This window comes from Enhydra lutris, unplaced genomic scaffold, assembly GCF_002288905.1.
Source record: "Enhydra lutris kenyoni isolate GAN:26980312 unplaced genomic scaffold, ASM228890v2 scaffoldscaffold55, whole genome shotgun sequence".
Taxonomy (NCBI): Eukaryota; Metazoa; Chordata; class Mammalia; order Carnivora; family Mustelidae; genus Enhydra; species Enhydra lutris.
In genome coordinates, this window is record NW_019154139.1 from 12192092 (window position 1) to 12212430 (window position 20339).

Sequence of the window (20339 nt, forward strand, 5' to 3'; positions counted from 1 at the left end):
CTCTGTATGCTAAGGGCAGAGCCATCAAGAATGCCAGAAGTGGGATGTAAGGATGGAGAGGAGTCCCGGGAACTTGGAATTGCCAGTTTACCGCAATGGGGGACTCTTCAGCAGCACAGTCTGGGACTGTGATGCCTGGGACGGGGCTTTGCAAAAAAACGTGCAAAGACTAGAGAGAAACGGGAGGCTTCTGCTCTTTTCTGGAAGCTTCACTTCTTCCGGCCTGCTGTGCAAGCTGCCCTTTCACGGACTGCTCGGCTCCGCTCAGAGAGACGCTGAGGAAGTAGCCGGTGACTCAGCAAAATCCGCCTGCCCTTTGTCTCCGCGAGCCCTCCTCCCCACTGTGACTCAGCAGAAACGCAGCTGCTCCAGGGGAATGTGGAAATCTCGACTCAGCACTCCGGACGAACCGCCCGCCCTCTGTCTGGAAAACAGAAGTGGTTTTGGAAGGAGGGCGGAAGGCGGAGGGCGGACCCGGCCCTCTCCCAAGGCTCTAATGGTGAAAAACAGAGGGGAGGCCCCAGCTGAGACTGGGAGACATGGGGGTCTGGCCTGGGCTGGATGGTGTTCAGGGAGAAGCAGGAGACCCACCTGGATATCCTCAGGCAGAGGAAATCCCAGGTTAACAAGGTGACACAGGGTGTCCAGACCGCTCCCTATTCCACAAAGACCCAAGAGGAGATGCCCTTGACCCCGCAGAGGGATGAGGCTGTGCGGAGCCCAGTGGGGAGGTCCAAGTTTTCTCTGCAAGGCAGACAAGCCCAAACTATCAAAACATCCTCAGACGGGACTGCAAAACACAGCCGCCTTCTGGGTTACCAGTGCCCCTATATGCAAGGCTGAAACCCCACGACACACTGGGAGAAAATGCCACACATGTCACAGACAAGAGACCAAATGTTCCTAAATTAAAGAAGAAAGACAGGACAGGCCCCGAATGGAGTCCGTTGCGCTAAGCCCCGTGTAGGCAAACCAAGGCTAACGTCTGACCTACTTTCAGTTTCTGCCTCTTCCAGGAATGTTACCTTTACCTAATAGGTCTGGAGTCCCCTGGGCGGACCAGTGAGGTGACCAGCCGGGTAGACCCTTGCCACCCTGGCGCTAAAGGAAGGTGACCTTGCCTGAAACAATCCAGGCCTCGTTTCACTGCCCTTCCCTCGTTCTGCCTATAAAAACCCTATAAAAAAAAAAAAGAGCACGTTTATGTTTGCTAGCTGGGATGCTGCCTGACCCCCAAGTCACTGAAGCCAATTTGATCTTGAAATGTACTCAGGTGAATTTTGTTTTTTAACAGCTGTAAAAGATCTCCCCAAAGCAGTAGGACAAATAGTCACCAGGAAATGCTAACATTTCATTCACCGTGCTTATCATCAGCCTCCTGAGAGGCCTGGGGAGCCAACGGCGGGTTCCAACCTGCCCATAGAACACCTTTCTGCTCGTTATCTCCTTCACTCCTCCGGCCCTGGATTTTGCAGATAAGGCGAAGGTAACCACATCACCTATCTCTGGTCAACACCCTTCAGTAGCTCCCACCGCCCTTGGGATAACATACAAGTTCCTTCGCCTGGCACACCTGGCCCTCTGCCCTCGGCCCTGGCCACCTGTCCAGCAGGAGTGCCTCACCCCCCTCTTCCCTCACACCTTGCATGCCACTCTCAGAAATACCCCCTCCTGACCAACCAGGCATACATCCCTCTGGCCGTTGGCTCAGGGTGGTCCCTCCCTCCTCGAACATACAACCCCCTCCCGCGCTCCTTTGCCAAGCCATTCACTTTTCAAGACCCATCCCGGGAACAGATTACAGAGCTCGGTGAAAGAGGGAAGCCTATACAAATACAGAATATATCATAAAGGAAAATCTCAGGGACCTTAGATTTGGCAGATTTCTCCAATACGACACCAAAAAGCACAAAATGTAAAAGAAAAAATATTAATCAGCGGGACCTTATCAAAATGGACTTTTGCTCTTTCCAACGACACTGTTATAAAACAGAAGAGGCGAGCTAGAGATTAGGAGACATTATTTGCAAACATATATCCAACAAAGGACGTGTCTCATGTCTCGTGTCTCTAGAATACGTAAAGAATGTATGATTCGATATTAAGAAGGCAAATAAGGGGTGCCTGGGTGGCTCCATGGGTTAAGCCTCTGCTTTCGGCTCAGGTCATGATCTCGGGGTCCTGGAATCGAGTCCCGCATCGGGCTCTCTGCTCAGCGGGGAGCCTGCTTCCCTCTCTCTCTCTGCCTGTCGCTCTGCCTACTTGTGATCTCTCTTTAGGTCAAATAAATAAATAAAATCTTAAAAAAAAAAAGGCAAATGATTTTTTTTTAATTTTTTAAAAGATTTTATTTATTTATTTGACAGAGAGAGAGATCACAAGTAGGCAGAGAGGCAGGCAGAGAGAGAGAGGGAAACAGGTTCCCCCCTGAGCAGAGAGCCGATGCGGGACTCGATCCCAGGACCCCGAGATCATGACCTGAGCCAAAGGCAGAGGTTTTAACCCACTGAGCCACCCAGGCGCCCCAATAAGTTAATTTTTAAAATGGGCTAAAAAGTTTGAAGGGACAATTCATCAAAGGAAATATATGAGTGCTAAGTGCATGGCAAGGTGTTCAAGTTTATCTAGCATAGGAGAAATTTAAATTATGATGAGATAGCACTATACACCTATTTGAATGACTAAAAATAAAAAGCAGGACTCCCCCCACCTTGTTGCGAGTATAAAGCAACCAGAACTTTTACTTTCGGCGGGGGGGGGGGGGGTAGGGAGGGTACCTTAAAATGATACCATAGGGGTCAGAATATACCACTTTGCATAAGGGTTATTTTGAGCTAAAGAGAAACAGCAAATGACAAAAAAGCACTATCTGCCTTCTGCCTTATTTGCCTAAAAGCAGGCTTAGACTCATAATTAGCTGAGAAGAATCCAGACTCTTAACAGCTTAGAGATGGACCCAGAGGAATCAAAACAATAAGGCTTTGTGTATTAACCCTTCTCTTCCCTAAATTTCCCCCAAGTGTTCACCCACACCTGCTGCTTGCTGTGCCGAGAAACCTCAACCCATTTTCCTTTGTCTGCTCGATTCTCTGCAAATGTACTGGAAGGTTGACCTTGAACCACATGGGCTGGAACTGTGCAGGTCCACATATACGGGGATTTTTTTCCATGATAAACACGGTACAGTACTGTAGATGTATTTTCTCTTCCTTATGGTTTTCTTTCTTTTTCTTTTTTTTAAAAATTTTATTTATTTATTTGACAGAGACAGAGAGGGACAGAGAGAGAGGGAACACAAGCAGGGGGAGTGTGAGAGGGAGAAGCAGGCTTCCCACCAAGCAGGGAGCCCAATGTGGGCCTTGATACCAGGACCCTGAGATCATGACCCAAACCGAAGGCAGACACTCAACCAACTGAGCCACCCAGGCATCCTGAGAGTTGGCAATTTCTTAAGAAACCAAAGGGACACCTGCTGTACAACCCAGCCATTCCACCCCTAGGTATTTATCCACAAGAAATAAAAGCGTGTTTCCGCACAAAGACTTGTACACCCATGTTCACGGAGGCTTTATTGCTAGTAGCCCCAAACTGGAAACAACCCATATGTCCATCAGCAGGTGAATGGAGCAACAGTCGTGATATAAACATACACTGGATTCCCAGCAATGAAGGGAAAGAACCATTGTTCCAAGCAACACGACCCTTCGGGAAGCTCGAAATAATAATCCTGAGTGACAGAAGCCAGATCAAAAGAAAAAAATTCTTACTAATTACATTTTTAATCAATTTTTTGAGAAATCAACTAACATAAATCAACTAACATCAACTAACAACTCAGCTTTGTGTATATTCATAGTAGGTGAAGGCTGTTAATTATGTTAATTAATATGTTAATTAATATGTTAATTAACACATTAATTAATTATGTTAACAGCCTTCACCTACTATGAATATACACAAAGCTGAGTCAAATCCATTGCTTTCTTTCTTTCTTTTTAAGAAAGGAGCAAGGAGCTGGAAGCAGGACTTGATCCCAGGACCCTGACTGAGATCATGACCTGAGCTCAAGGCAGACACTTAACGACTGAGCCACACAAGCGTCCCTGTCTAAAATTATATATAAAATGAATATAGGGGGCGCCTGGGGGGCTCAGTGGGTTAAGCCTCTGCCTTCGTGATCTCAGGGTCCTGGGATCCAGCCCCACATCGGGCTCTCTGCTCAGTGGGGAGCCTGCTTCCCCCTCTCTCTACCTGCCTTGCTGCCTACTTGTGATCTCTCTGTCAAATAAATAAAAAAAATCTTAAAAAAAAAAGAATATAGGATTTTACAAAATTTGGGGAAATGTAAGCTAATCTGATCAGATTGATGGTTACCTCCTTGGAGGGGAGATTACAAAGGACCCTGAGGTGGGGTTTAGTGCTCAGTGTGGAATCTGCTTGAGATTCTCTGTCTGTGTCCCTCTGCCCCTCCCCCTGCACATGCACACACACACACACACACACACACACACACTCTCTCTCTCTCTCTCTCTCGATAAATAAAGTCTTCAGAAACAAAACAAAACAACAAAAAACCTCAATAATTTAAAAAAAAAGTTGTAAAACAGACTGAGCCCAGGCTTTCCTGAAGTTTCTCCCCCTCACCTTACAAGGCCCCACACTCGGACTGTGAGCTTCATGAAGGCAGCAAGGACCACACGGGATCTGCTCTCTAGGCCCAGAGCCCAGCACGCAGAGGGGCACTGTTGCACTCCCTACCTGCTGTCACACAGCTCACGTGGACCTGAGACCAGGTGTATCCCTCTCTTGTCAGGGAGAAAAACATTTCCTTTCCTCCCTTCCAGGCAGGTTCTTAGGCTGGTTTAATAATTAAATGGAGGTAAAAAAGAGATTAACAGGAGAAAATTTATTTTTTAAAAGATTTTATTTATTTATTTGACAGATAAAGACACAGCCAGAGAGGGAACACAAGCAGGGGGAGTGGGAGACGGAGATGCAGGCTTCCTGCTGAGCAGGGAGCCCAATTCGGGGCTCCATCCCAGCACCCTGGGATCATGACCTGAGCCGAAGGCAGACGCTTAACGACTGAGCCACCCAGGCGCCCCACAAATTTAATTTTGTACACATGAAAGCCTATAAAAATATGGGACGCAAAGAAATGACGAAATCAGGCAGCTTTTACATCTTTCAGACAAAGAAACAATAGTTTTGTGAACAATTGACAAGCCAAGGAAGTCCGGGTTTGGAGTAGTGACTTGGGGGAAGTAACAAGCTTTATTTATGCAGTTTTCTCCGCCTCCAGTGCCCTATCTCTGGCCATAAGCCTGCCTTCTACCCTCCTGGTACAGGGAGGGCGCCTTTCACATGGGAGATTTATTTCCTGCTTTCAGGGGGACGAAGGAGATTCAGAGTGTCCTTGGCACTGGCTGCTTCTTAAGTAACTTCAAAATAATCATTATGCTGAGGGGATGCATTTTGGGGTGACATATTTTGCTCCCCTTCACCTTCAAGCACACTCAAGTTCTAGAGCAAGCCGCTGTCTGGCGGCCCTGGCCCTAGGGCAGTGAAGAGTATAGAAAGAGCGACATCTTTCTTAGGCCCTGTCCAGCTTCTATTTGCCCAGATCCAGTGACTAAAGACGGGTGGCCAGGCCAGGCAGCTGTCTGGACTCTGGAAAGTTCAGGCTGCGAGGACAGCCTGGCCAGTATGGAGCCTGACTCTGGCTCCAAGGCCTGGTTTGACCTCGTTCAATGCGATCAAGGCACTTGTAGGAGGTGGAGACAGGTTAAAGCAATGAACTCGAAAAACAAATTGCTTCAAGCCCAGGATCTGGACTTAGCACACATGTGGGCATGTCAACCCTCTAAGCTTTATTTCCGCATATGACAAATTGATAAGTAATAACAGCATTAGCTCCAGGGGATGTGGTCAGGATTAAATTAGTTTAGCCTATGTAAGAGCCTCAGAATGGGGTCTGGCGAAGAGGAAGCCCTCACTAAGCATTCCTCGTTCTGTTTGATCCGGCAGTGGCATCGAGTTCCCCTTTCAGGATCCCCCCCCCCCCACCCCCAGAGCCTTTTTCCTACTTAGAAACTTCTGGATGGTTCTAAGTAGGGTGGGGTCACTAAAATCTCACAAACCTTCTTCTCATTTGGGAGTTCAGAACCTCAGGGTCCTTGAGGGGTCTGGGTGGCTCAGTCGGTTAAGCACCTGACTCTTGGGGTGCCTGGGTGGCTCATTGGGTTAAAGCCTCTGCCTTCAGCTCGGGTCATGATCTCAGCGTCCTGGGATCGAGCCCCGTGTCGGGCTTTCTGCTCAGCGGAGAGCCTGGTCCTCCTCTCTCTCTGCCTGCCTCTCTGCCTACTTGTGATCTCTGTCTGTCAAATAAATACATAAATCCTAAAAAAAAAAAAAAAAAAAAAAAAGGCACCTGATTTCCCCTCAGGTCACGATCTCCAGGTCGTGAGATCAAGCCCTGCGTGGGGCTCTGTGCTCAGCTCCAATCTCAGCTCAGCTCGAGACTCTGTCTCCCTCTCCCTCCACCCCTACCTGCTGCTTGCTCTCTCAAAAACAAACAAACAAAACCCTGTCAGAACCTCAGGGTCCTCATCTTAATTTTTTTTTCCTCAACAAGTAAACCTCGAAATAATTTCAAATGTCCGGAAAAGTAGCAAGGAGTAGTACACAGATTTGTTACTGTTTACATTTTGTTACATTGGCTTTATCAGTCGTTCTCTCTCTCTTGATTCTAGATGCACACACATGCTCTCTTTTACATACATATCTAAATATATTTTTGGTTTATTAGAGAGTAAGTTGCAGACATCATACCCCTTTGCCCCCGGATTCTTCAGCACGTATTATGCCTGCGAACAGCCTCTTGTAACCACAGTACAATTAGTACGAATTGTAAGCATCAGGGACTCTAACTTCAGCACAAATACATTACGGAAAGCTCCAGTTCAAACGTCATCAGCTGCCCCCTAACTGTTCTTCCCACAGCCTGAATTCTAGTCCAGACCCTTCATTGCTTGAGCCGTTCTGCTGCTCTCCTGTCCACAGCCCCCGTGCTTCTGGAGAGAGCAAGATAGAGTCACTCGTGTCCAGCAGGGGTCTGCGTCTGGCAATGACGCAACCGCTAAGGGTACGGCAGCTTCAAGATGTCCCGAGACCAGATCAGCTGACACCCCAGAACTGATAACAGGCAGAAAAGCAGCGGGTCTGCAGTGGCCCAGGACTGCTGAAATCCCTCTAAAGAGGGAGGAGTGTGGCAGCACCCAGTTCAGACCCCTCACACATGACCCCTTGCTGTCTGACCACTTTAAACAAGGCAGCTGCCCCCCAAAGGCTCTGCCGGATTAAGCTCTGAGCACAGCTGACATCCTCTGCTGCTTGAGGGGCATACCCAGCAGGTGTCCAGGACTGACCCAGATGCCACCCAGGCCTTATCTCTCCTGCGTGCCCACAGAGTGACTTCACGTTCGCTGCATCTACTTCCCAGCTTCTCTGTTATCTTGCATAGCGTGTGACTTGTCTTGTGTTCTGCTTTGTGTGCCCAGGGAGAAGCCAAGTCAATCACGTCCCCCAGTGCCACTGAGTTTGGAATCCCGAACCTGCTTTCTAATGGTGTTACCCTCGCTTGATGACCGAGTAAAGCTGACATGGTGGGAGGACACAGCTGGAGTCTTTCCTAGCATGCGGGTGACTATGGGCTTGTGGCTGGGAGGATAGGAAGGGGCTGTTTTGCCCTGGAGCCCCTGTTTCAGTAGATCTGCGACTCTAGGTGGGATCACACGGGCACTCCGCGGGGCTCTCGGAGGAGCTGAGCAGGTCCGGTCGCTAAAGTGAGGCTGGGGAGGCCGGCGAGGACCCATGGAGCACGGGGAACGGGGGGGGAGGGGGGGAGGGGACGGGGGGCAGGACGCGGGCTCTGCGGGCACTCGCAGGGCTGCTGGCCCCGGGAGTCGCCGCCTCCTCCGCCGCCGCCACCTCCGCCGCGGCCCAGACCGCCCCACCCCCGCCCCCCGCCGCCGCCTGGGGGAGGTAGGCAGAGCATCCGCACCGTGACTCGGCGAAAGAGGACCTCGGACCGTGACTCAGCGAAAACAGACCTCGGGACCGTGACTTAGCAAAAACAGGCCTGGATCGTGACTCCGTGCACAGCCTGCCAGCGTGACTCAGCAGGGAAGGGCGGCCGGGTTGCCGGGGACAGGGTTACTCAGCGGGAGGCCGTCCCCTCCCCGCCCCGCCCTGCCCCCTGTCCCGTACCCCCCCTCCCCCTTCCCCCGCTCCGGCTGAGGTCCAGCAGCCACCAGTGCCAGTGGGAGCCGGGGAGTGGCAGGCACGCGGGCTACCTGAGCAGGTGACCTAGAGCCGGTGACTCGGCCACTCCCGGCGTCGTGGGCAGCATGGGGATGGCTGCAGCTGCCTGGGAGGGTCCCCGGGACCATGGAGTGATCCCACCGTTTCCTTCGCCCGGCTCAGCCAACGCTGGGCTGTCTCAGTGTCCCCATCTTTAGACTGAGGGGCAGAGAGAGGCTCCCTTCCCTTGATGGCATTCCGTGGGTGTATGTTTTTATTTTATTATTTTTTAAATAATAATTCTCAGTAAGAACTGAATTTTTAAAAAAGATTTTATTTATTTATTTGACAGAGATCACAAGTAGGCAGAGAGGCGGGGGTGGAGGGGGGCAGGAGCAAGCTCCTGCAGAGCAGAGAGCCCTGTTGAGGGGGGTGGGGCTTGATCCCAGAACCCTGAGACCATGACCTGAGCGGAAGGCAGAGGCTCAACCCACTGAGCCACCTGGGCGCCCCTGTGCTTTTATTTTAAATAATCCCTTTTTCTGCCCTAGTTAGAATATGCTGCTGGGCACCATACGCCACTGAAGTCTATGATCCCCAACCTGCAGACAACCATTGTTGATGTTCTAGTGTATTTCTGAGGATTAAAAAAATAATCAGCTCTATCACGTCCGTGGAGGAGTATATATATGCAGTATGGTTCTGTGTAAGGAACAATGATACCGGGAATGTAGCTTATAAAGTAGCTGTTCCTTTTTTTATATACAAATTCTATGTGATTGTGATCATAATGTCTACTGTATACTTTTGTCTTCCTTTGGCTTAATTAACATAACTTTTTCCCCAAATTATAACAAGGCCCTCCTAAGCATTATCTCAATGGTCTCACAAAAATCCATTCAGGAGACATATCCATTCATTCAACACGGTATCCTAAGTGCACGTAGCCTACTGTTAAAACCTTCGGGTTGCTTCCTATTTATTTTTTTCCTATTGAAGGAGAAAGATAAGGAGTATTTGAAACAATCTCAGTGGCTTTCCCATACTATGGGAAGGGTGTTTTTCACATCAGAGGATTGTCTTTTTTTTATTTTTGAACATATGTTGCTGGCTTCCCCCTGCTCCCCGAAATCTGGATGGAAAGGTAAAAACAGAGGAGAAAAAAGGTGGGTGGTAAGGGATTTCTGAGACCTCAGCCTTCAACAGGTGCTGGAAAGCAGGTAAGTTACTTCTTCCTGAGGCTTACCTAAGGCTCACCATACTTCAGAGGCCCACAAACATGTTTAATGTTAATCTCTTTTAAAATCAGAAGGAACAGGAGCGCTGGTGTGTTTCAGTTGGTGGAGCATCTGACTCTTGATTTTGGCCCAGGTCATGATCTCAGGGTCCTGGGATGGAGCCCCGTGTTGGGTTCCTTGGTCAGCGGGGAGTCTGCTTCTCCCTCTCCCTCTGCACTTGTGTGTGCTTTCGCTCTTTCTCTCAAATAAATAAAATCTTTAAAAAAAAATAATAAGGGGCTCCTGGGTGGCTCAGTGGGTTAAGCCTCTGCCTTTGGCTCAGGTCATGATCTCAGGATCCTGGGATTGAGCCCCTCATCGTATCGGGCTCTCTGCTCCGCAGGGAGCCTGCTTCCCCCCCCCCGCCCCGCCTACTTGTGATCTCTCTCTGTCCAATAAATAAATAAAATCTTTAAACAAAAATAAAAAAAATAAAAAATAATCATAAAATAAAATCAGAAGAAAACAAAGCATATAATAATCATAAATATAACATAATGAATCCAGTCTGCAGTGTAATCATCTTTATATTACCGTAGTCCTACAATGCAACTTTTATTTTTAATTTAACTTTTATTTATTTAATTATTATTACTTTTTTTAATGGGGGAGAGGGTCCTCAAAGACAAAGGTGCCTTGAGCCCAGGAAAGTCAGAATGCATCCTTGCTGGCAAGCTGGGGTCTAGGATGAGAAAGTGAGCAGTAAGAAATTGCCAGAGGTGAGAAATGGCCCGTGGGCATGCCAGCAGGGGTGGCTGCCTGGGCCCTGCGCCTGGCTGTGGTCCTACCCTGCAAACCTTCAGTCAGATCTGCCATTCACAAGGACTCCCATGGGGCTCTGTGTGGGAATGAAGGAAGAGGCCCTTGGAGAAGAGATGGAGGAGGAGGGGTTTGAAGCAGGCAAGGGGAAAAAGTGGGGGCTCATAGGGCAGTGAGCTCCCCCAAACAGGGGTGCCCTGGCAGGTGGGGGGGGGCTGGGAGCTTTGCATTGGAAAAATTAAAGGATTTAAATTTCCTTTTCCTTTTTCCTAATTAATGGGAACACCAAGAACTTGGGCTACCAGGGAAGCACACATTGGGGTTACGAATCACTGTAAAGCACAGCGTAAGGAGCATCTTCAGGTGAAGTGTTTCTTGCATTTTTGATTATGGGTTTAGATGGAAACCCAAGAGCAAAATTCCTGCGCCAAGCATAGAACTATTTTTTTTAATTTAATTTAATTTTTTCAGTGTTCCAAGATTCATTGCTTATGCACCACACCCAGTGCTCCATGCAATAGGAGCCCTCCATAATACCCACCACCAGGCTCACCCATCCCCCCAACTCCCCTCCCCTCCAAAACCCTCAGTTTGTTTCTCAGAGTCCACAGTCTCTCATGGCTCATCTCCCCCTCCAATTTCCCCCAACTCACTTCTCTTCTCCTTCACCCGGTGTCCTCTGTGTTATTCCTTATCAAGCACAGAACTATTTTTAAGCCTTTTGGAGTCTTGGGGTGCTTGGTTGGCTCAGTCACTGGAGCATTGACTCTTGATCTCGGGGCTGTGAGTTTGAGCCCCACGTTAGGGGGAGAGATGACTTAAAATTAAAAGAAAAAAGACTTAAAAAAAGATGTATTTATTTGAGGGGGCGCCAGAGGGCGTGTGGGGAGGGGGGAGAGAGAGAGAGGAGAGAAGCGGACTGAGCAGGAAGCCTGACGTGGGGTGGATCCCAGGACCCTGAGATCATGACCTGAGGCCAAAATCAAGAGTTGGACACTCAGCCGACTGACCCCCCCCGGGCACCCCCCCCTGCCAAAAAAGGTTTTTAGGGTCTTTTACTTAATTATAGGTAAAAGTAAAAGATTACTTCTTATAACTGTATTTCTTACCTTTCTATAGGAAAGATGACTTTTGTCACATTCCTGGCCGGAGCTTGCTTCAGTCTGAGTGACAGCCAGGAGGAAGACCCCCCCCCCCCCACCCAACCCCAGCACTCTGCAGGGTGGGCTGCTGTTTGGCTGCAAGTGAAGGCACTGAGGGGTCTGGGACCCACCCCCTAAGGAAGGAAGACCACACACCAGGGCTTTAGGAAGAGGGCTGTTACCTTGCACCCCGGGCTGGGAGGAGCCCTAACACAGGTCACTTGGCATGACTTTGCCCCCGAGCAGCTGACTGGGCAGTTGGGTGTATGTGGTGTGTGTGCTTGGGGTGAGGAGGGGTGGAGGAGGTGGGGAGAGGTGGCAGGAGTGGGTGAGAAGGTTGTTGGTGGTGGTGCCGAAGGCGAAGGAAGCACGTTCTCTCTCTCTCTCCTGGCACGTGCCCCCAGCAGCCCCCTCCTGCCCGGAGGTCAGGCTCAGTGCTCTGCGGGGAAGAGAAACATGATTTCCTCAAAAGCCCTCTTTATGCCCCTGTGGAGTTTGGGGTGAAGCTCCAGGGAAACTTAGGGTCTGTTTTAGGCAGAATTGTGCCCCACCCCCAAATTCACTTGGGGAAGCCCTAACCCCCTGCACCTTTCAGCGTGACTGTGTTTGGAGATGAGCCTTCACAGAGGAGATGAAGTTAAAACCATGCTCTTCGGATGGGCCCCGATCCAGTGGAACGGGTATCCTTCTAGAAGAAAGACCCCCGGGCTCATGCACAGAGGGAGGACCTGTGAGGACACACCAAGAAAGCTGTTGGCAAGCCACAGAGAGGCCTCGGAAGAAACCACCCCTGCTGGCGTCTGGACCTTCGGCCTCAGAACTGTGAAAAGACAAGCTTGTGATTGTTTGGGCCACCCAGTCTGTGGCGCTGGGTCACGGCCCGTGCCTGGCACACTGACACCAGGCCCGAGACTCGAGACCGGAAGGGGCCCTGAAAGAGCAGGCCTGTTCAACTTCTCCTTCCTCTCCTCCCTCCCCTTTTATTTTGAAAAAAAAAAAAAAAAAAAAAGCCAGTCCTACGAGAAAAGCGGACACAGACAGCACACTGCACACCAGCACACCCTTCCCTTGTCTGGAATTGGCTGCTTTTGGGTCTCTCTCTTTCTCTTTTATTATTATTTTTCCAGAATCATCTGAGAGTACATTGCAGATATCCTGACACTTCACCTAAAGGAGTCAGGACACGTCTGTGTTGTCTTCATCACATTAGAGACATAATGCTGATGCTTTAACGTCCTTTACGGTCAGCCCATACTCACACTTTCCCAGGGAGCCCCAAAAATAGTCCTTTGGAGGACCCCCAGAATCCAGCCAAGGTTCATGCCCTCCTTTTTGCTGTCATGTCTTCTTAGGTCTCTCGTGGCATGGACTCTGGAAGAATTGTTTGGAAGGACAGGTCAGTTGCCTTTGAAAAGGCCCATGTTTTGGATTTGTCTTTTCTCCCTCATGGTTAGATTCTGGTGGAACATTCCTGGCTAGAGGTCTATAGGGTCATGATACATCTCCTCATCAGGGAGAACCAAGGAAACTGAAGCCCAGCTAGTTGGTGGCAGAGTTTAGATGCATTTCACTACCAGATTTTTTTTTTAAAGATTTTATTTATTTATTTGACGGAGATCACAAGTAGGCAGAGAGGCAGGCAGAGAGAGAGGGGGAAGCAGACTCTCCGCTGATCAGAGAGCGCAATGCGGGGCTCGATCCCAGAACCCTGGGATCATGACCTGAGTCGAAGGCAGAGGCTTTAACCCACTGAGCCACCCAGGTGCCCCTGTACCAGATTTTTTAAAAAAAGATTTTATGTATTTATCTGAGAGAGAGAGAGAAAGCAAATGGGGTGGGGAGGAGCAGAGGGAGAGGGAGAAGTAGACTCCCTGCTGAGCAGGGAGCCCTATGACAATTGAGGGTCTCAATCCCAGGACCCGGAGATTATGACCCCAGCTGGAGGCAGAGGCTTAACAGACTGAGCCACCCAGGCGCCCTTCAGTACCAGATTTTTTATTTGCCCTTTTCAAGTCTGTGACTGATTGTGTAGCACAGGAAATGCGCCTTTGTGCCAAGTGGGGGGTGTTCATTAAACAAAGGAAAACAGGATCTATTGATATAAGCAATGCTGTTCTTCCTTGTAAAGCCTGGTTAAACACACGTAGGACACAGCTTTGCTTCTCATTTGTAATAAGCCATGTGACCTGAATAAGGGTCTCGGGCCTCTGGGCCTCGGTTTTCTTATCTGTGAGATGGGGATAATAATGGTATCTCCCTCCCAAGCTTGTGTGACATGAAATTATCCATGTCACATACTTCGTGTGGTGCCTGGCCTGTAATTAATTGCTCAATAAAAAGGAATTATTCTCATGGATGTGTTTTTTATAATTATAATTATTGACAAATAAAAGTGCTCTAGCCTTGTCACTTCTGTGCTTCCCCACTCCCTGAAGTGAGTGAGCAGGAATGTGCTGGAGGCAATAAGAGTGGGCAGCCTGTTGCTTGACTTTGAGCAAGGCCCCCTAGGAGGAAGGATGTGGCCTGAATGCTGAGTGTCCCAGGATTCCCTGCAGGGCCCAGGACTCTGGGCTGCACAACTCCAGGGGTGCTGTCCACACTGGCCCCTGTGAGTGGTGTCTGAGGGGCGGCCTCTTTCCCCAGAGCCCCTGGGGGAGGTCATTCTCCATGTACCCCAGTAAAAGATGGGGTACACCTCCAGCCTCCCCTGGGGGAGGAGGACTCATCAAATTTCCGGCATGAGCATCTTGTGGCCAGTGTGAGACCCCGCACGGTTCTTGTCCTCTGGCTTCGAACGCGCTGTGTTCGGGTGACTTCTCCCTGCCTAGGTCCCCAGGTGCCTCTCCCCGCCAGCCCACCACGGACATGCGTGTGCACAGAAAACCACCCTTTTGGGGTGCCTGGGTGGCTCAGTGGGTTAAGCCTCTGCCTTTGGCTCGGGTCGTGATCTCAGGGTCCTGGGATCGAGCCCTGCATCAGGCTCTCTGCTCAGCGGGGAGCCTGCTTCCCCCTCTCTGTCCGCCTGCCTCTCTGCCTACTCGTGATCTCTCTCTCTGTCAAATAAATGAATAAAATCTTAAAAGAAAAAAAAAAAAAGAAAACCACCCTTTCCTGGGGATGTCATGTCTAACACAGTGACTATAGTCAGCAACCCTGTCTTACATGCTTGAAAGTGGCTAAGAGAGCAGATCTTTAAAATTCTCATCACAGGGACGCCTGGGAGGCTCATCAGTGAAGCAAGCATCTGTCTCAGTTCAGGTCATGTTCCCAGGGTCCTGGAATCGAGTCCCGCATTGGGCTCCCTGCTCGGTGGGGAGCCTGCTTTTCCCTCTGCCTGCCGCTCTCCCTGCCTGTGCTCGCCTGTGCACTCTCTCTCTCTCTCTGACAAATAAAATGTTTTAAAAAAAATCTAAACACAGAAAGAAATGATACACACTGAGAGGTGACGAATGTTAACTACATTTGTGGTGACCATTTTGCAAGGTGCACATCTGTGAAATCATAGTGTTGTGCACCTTGAACTAGCATAAAGTGATAGGTCAATTACATCTCAATAAAACTGGGAGGGGGGAGAAAAAGAAAGGTTCTGTTGTTGGAGCAGTAGAAGGGGAGGCTTGCTTAGGACCTCAGCATCACCCAGCCCATCCACCTGCAGCCCCTCAACCGCCCTGCTCCCTTCCCAGCTTCCCCCCTCCGAGGGCCGCCTCAGCTCCCCTTCCGCTCTCTGCACCCACAGGGTGGACAAGGAGAGACGGGGTCAGGATTAGATCAGGGGAGACAGGATCATAATGAGGAATGAAGACTGTGGCTCACTGTGTCCCCCCACCAGAGAGGAGCGTGTCTGTGGCGGACCAGGGTCCCCTCCCCCGACCCCTGACAGCCTGCCCAGCCTGGCCGTCTTCTCAGGTTTCTCAGTGAGCCCCACGGGACAGTCCACCTTGCCGCCCAGGGCAGAGCTCCTCAAAACGGTCTCTGGAGAACTGGAGTGGGTGCTGCGTGCCTCCCCCCGAGAGTCTAGATCTTTTTGGTCCCCGATGAGTCACTTACTGGGAAAGTCCCTCACCCACTGGGCCGCCTCCAAGTCTCCTGTGACACACTGTGGGCCTCCGGGGACCTGACTGCAACGTGAGTGAGTGAAGGCAGTTGGGGCGCACAAGCCAAGCCAGGGGCAGCTGGAACTCAGCTCCAGCCAACTCTTGCCGTGTGAGACATCTTTTACTCCTTTTTTAAGACACCCAGTGTAGGGTACTTTGTTTTTTCGTTTAAGAAGGATCCACACCCAGCTTGGAGCACAAGGTGGGGCTTGAACTCACGACCCTGAGATCAACACGGAGCTGAGATCAAGAGTCAGTGGCCCAACCCACTGAGCCACCCAGGTGCCCCAAATAATTATCTGATGCTCTAAGACACCCAGTGTAGGGTACTTTGTTTTTTGGTTTGTTTTAAGAAGGCTTTTATTCCTTTTTTAAAAGGAGAAATGGGAAATTTCACATTGTTTTTCAAATACTGGCAATAAAGGCCGAAAAAAAAAAATCACTATGGATCTTAACATGGCCCGTAGGTGGTCAGTTTGAGATGTCTGGGACTTGGGTTCCCTCCCGCTCTCTGGCTGCTTCTCTGATCGTCTGATGGGTCTGTGATTCCTGGGGAGTCCGAGGGGGGCACTGACCCGGGAAGGGATTTCAGAGATGGTCATTCCTGCTTCTTGTTTTTTTGGCACGTCCCCCAAGCTGCCATGTGTCACCCGGCCTTCCCAGGGGGCCACAGACTTCATCCTGCCGACGACTGTGTGTGCCAAGTCCTCGGGGGACCAGTGTCATTTGTGCTGTTGTCATCATTCCACCCAAGGGGGGGGTTCTTCAGGGACAGGTCATCATGGTCCAGTTCCTCTGGAGTTTAGTGGCTGGTCTGGGTTTCATGGAGACCAGAGCGCTGTTTTGACTAAAGAAGAAAAGGAAAGAAAAACCTGCTCTTTCCCTGTGTGTCTGGGAAAGCAAGGGCTGTGGCTTCCTCCTGGCTGGGTCCTCAGAGCCTAGCACAGAGCAGGGCAGGGTCACAGCGATGGCAGCCCCCGCGGGGACGGAGGCAGGCCGGACGCTGGGAATCCTGAGCCTGGCCTTCTGAGCTCCGGGGAACAAGACTGAAGGAAGGGAAATCAGGATCAAAGAGGGCGAAGTATGTTTGTTTTCCTTAACTACCAGTTCGATTTTTTTTTTTAAGTGACCTTTATAAAGGTTACTTAAAAAGTAATCAAAGCCACACAGCTTGTAGTTTGTGAAGCCCAGAAGCGGTGTTTTTTTTTTTTTTTAATTCATTGTGGTAAAATACACATAACGTAAAGTTAACCATTTTTGCCATTTTAAAGCATGTTCAGTGGCGTTAAGGATGTTCACACTATTGTGTGACCTGCACCACCATCAGGCTCCTGTACTTTTCCCATCATCCCAAATGGAGACCCAGTTCAAACGGAACCAAGTTAGAGTTAATGGCTTAATTCGTGGGTTGGCGTTGATGAAACGGGTTCCCATGATAGGTGGTGAGTGTCTCGTCATTGGAAGCATGCAAGCCAAGACTGGCTAGACTAGCAGGATGGCACCACCAGTCTAGAATGGTGCACTCGTCCTTACCAGGTTTCTCCTGGAGGGTGAGACAAAAAGGCTTACTTGTTGCTGGGGTGAGAAGTTTTGCCATGTGGGGTTTTGTGTGTGTGTGTGTGTGTGTGTGTGTCCCAGGGGATGTGATTTGACCTGCAGCTTACCTGTGTTAAAAACATGCTGCCCAATAATGAGGCTCCATTACATCTCACACATCTCCCAGTCTCCTCAGGCCAGTCTGGGTCCAGCCCCCAGACGTGGCAAGTTCATTCACGCTCCTGCCCATGCCTTGCCTTCCAGAAATGTCGAACAGCCCCCTCCACTTCTGCAACAGGTAGGAGGGTATGTAGTACGGTAATCTGGGGGGTAATGTAGTCGTCGCCTCCCGCCTTCCCTTTGATGACAGACACCCAAGTTGTTCAGGATTCAGATAAAAACGTGCTCAGGGAAGGCAGGCCCAGGGCCAGGACATGAGTCAGGACTGGTCTAAGGTGTGGACGCTGAGCTATTTTGCAGTTATGTCATTCCTCTTTGCCAGTACAGTCACAGAGGTGAATTCCGAGATGGAGGAAGGACATGGTCAGGAGGTTTGAAGTGACTTGTCCTGAGCTGAATCCTGAAGGGTAAGTTAGTTACCTGGAGTAGGTAGGGCAGTTCTAGAGGGAACAGCATGTGCAAGGGGCCTGTGGTCAGGGTGTGAAACATCTGTGGTGGGAAAGCCAGCCTGTGTGTGTGTAGAGTGCAGAGATCTGGAATGTGGCAGGGCATAGACACTGCCCCACTCCCACCCCAGGGCCTGAGAGGCCAGGCCAGGAGGTGGGTCTCAAGTGAAGGGTTTTAGGTGTGTGTGTTGGGGTTTGGTGTGTGGGGGTGTTGTGAAACCCAGTCAGATTAGTCTTTTGACATTTACTCTGGCTGCATGTGAGGAAGGCACTGCAGGGAGGGTGGAGTTGGTGCTCCAGTCCTCTCTCTTCACGTCAAGTCCAAGTCCAAAGCCCTCCGAAGCTCTCTCAGATCCTGGATGCTTATGTTTTTGCCACTTCCACTGACCCCATGGCTCCTGCTTCTTCCTCAGTGACTCTGCTGGTCCCCTGCTGACTCAGATGTGAAACTTCACCGCTTCTCCATTTACAAAATCCTACTCTTGCCAAATACTTGTGAACGGAGGGTTTACTAAAGACCCTGCAGTCACAGAGACAAGTCCGTGTGGCAACAGCAATAAGTCTGTTCTTCCACACCTTTTCCTAGTCTCCCCGCGTCTTCCCTGCACCCTCCCCTGGCTGTCCAGGGGCTCCCCTGCCCTCTTGCAGGAGGCCTCAGGAAACCGGGGATTTCCTGTCACACACAGAGTGGTTCCAGTCTCCCCAGCCCCCCACCACCAAGCTTACACATCTGAAGTCATCGTTCACAAACCTGAAGGTGACGTTGGTTCATTTTCTCCAACCGCAGCCTTCAACCAGGCCCAGCCTCCCATCCGCAGCCTTTGTGACGCCTCAGGGAGTTTTGTGGAACTTTCTGGTCACTGTCACAAGTGACAAAGTCTCATCCCAAGCTTGTCCTCCTGTGGTTTGACATCACCTGCCTACCTGCCCCTCCGTATTTCGGGCCTTGCTGGAGGGACGGGGGCGGGGGGGTAGAGTGCCTGCTCCTTTGCCCCCCTTGGCTCTGTCCTTCGGGTCCCTTTCTTGTCTGGTGGGCTGTGGCAGGGAGGAGGGAGCCAGAGGGGCCTCCCGTCAGCAGGCATCCAGCGGTTTTTGCTGGGTGACACTGCTCTCTCCTGTGGGGGCTTGATGTCCTCGATGTGGCAGGTGTCTACGCAGGCTCTGGATGCACAAGGGTTGGGGGTGGAGGTGGTTTGAAGAAGGGATGGCTTGATCTACATCCGTGCTGGCTGCATGGAAGGCGGGAAGGCACCTGGACCAGGGGTGAGTGGAGGGCAGGGCAAGGATGAAGGAGGGAGGGAGCCGGGGCTCCGGCCAGCTCAGCCTAGGGGGTCGACTACCCTCTCCTGGCCCACGAGCTCTGAGCTCTGCTGCAGCATCGAGAGAAAGCCCAATGCTGTCTGCTCTTGACCCTCAGCTGGTCAGCCATGGCCACAGCCACGGGTGGAACAGCTGGTGACAATAACTGGGGAGGAGAGGAGGAGGCTTCTTGCTGGAAGTTGGGAGGCTAAAAGCCAAGATTCCCAAGTGCCAGGGAGGGCAAGGCTATGGGGAGAGAACCAGTAGCTTCTCGGAGAGTCAAGGCGACCACCCTAGGACCGCATTTGCAGCGTGCAGGGACCAGTGCTGAGGCCAGGCTGGTCCGGAGAGGTGGTGATGACGCGTGTGGCAAGGCAGGTGGCAGTGTGGCGCCCCGGCTAGGGTGAGCCCCGCTGTTCTCAGTTCCTGTCAGTGCAGGTCGGGGTTCTGCCACACACACAGTGGATGGACAAACAGGCGGGTGGTAAGTTCCCAGGGACAAGGCTGCCTGGAGGGCTGCTGCTGGAAGGAGAAACTGCCCGGTGAGCCACGTGGGACACACAGACCGAGGACAGTGCATACAGGAAAAAAGAAAATTAATTCCTCCATGCACTGGAAAATGTTTTACAGAAAACCAACCAAAAACAGACCAGAAAACCTAAATCCAGGGTCCTTGGTGGACAGCTTTACACCCCGCCCAGCCGATTGGTCTCTGGGGTGTAACATTCTGGGGGAGCTTGGAGCAGAGGGAGGGTGCCCGGAAGGGTTTCTGGACAGCGACTTCCAGGGCCCTTATCCCCCTTACACTGTTTCCTGCTAGGGCGGTCCAGGGGAAGGTCTGCAGTTGTAGTCCCCGCTCCGGGGGCAGGCACCTTCCCTGCAGGTGATCAGGAAGCTTCTCCAGACTGTGTCATGGTCCCACCCACCAGCCTAGGACCCCGCCTGCATTTGCCCAGTGCACAGGGGTGCACACACAGGCACTCACACACACTGTAACTTTGCTGGCTCCCAAGCAGCCCCAGCCTTACCTCTCCTCCCACAAGGACCCTTTCTCCCCAGAAAAGAGCACTCAACAAGGCCTGTCTGCTTCCTAGCTGTGTGACCTTGGACTAGTCCCCTGACCCTCCTGAGCCTCACTTTTCTCCTCTTTAAAATGAAGAGTCCTTCTCTATCCATCTCAGGAGTGGCAAGGGCAGGGTCCCACCACCTCAAAGGCATCCCAAGGGCAAGGAGCATGGACAGCCCCCTAGCCCTCCTCCTCAGTGGATCAGCTGCTTCCCCTTTCTGGGGGCTAGCTTGGGGTGG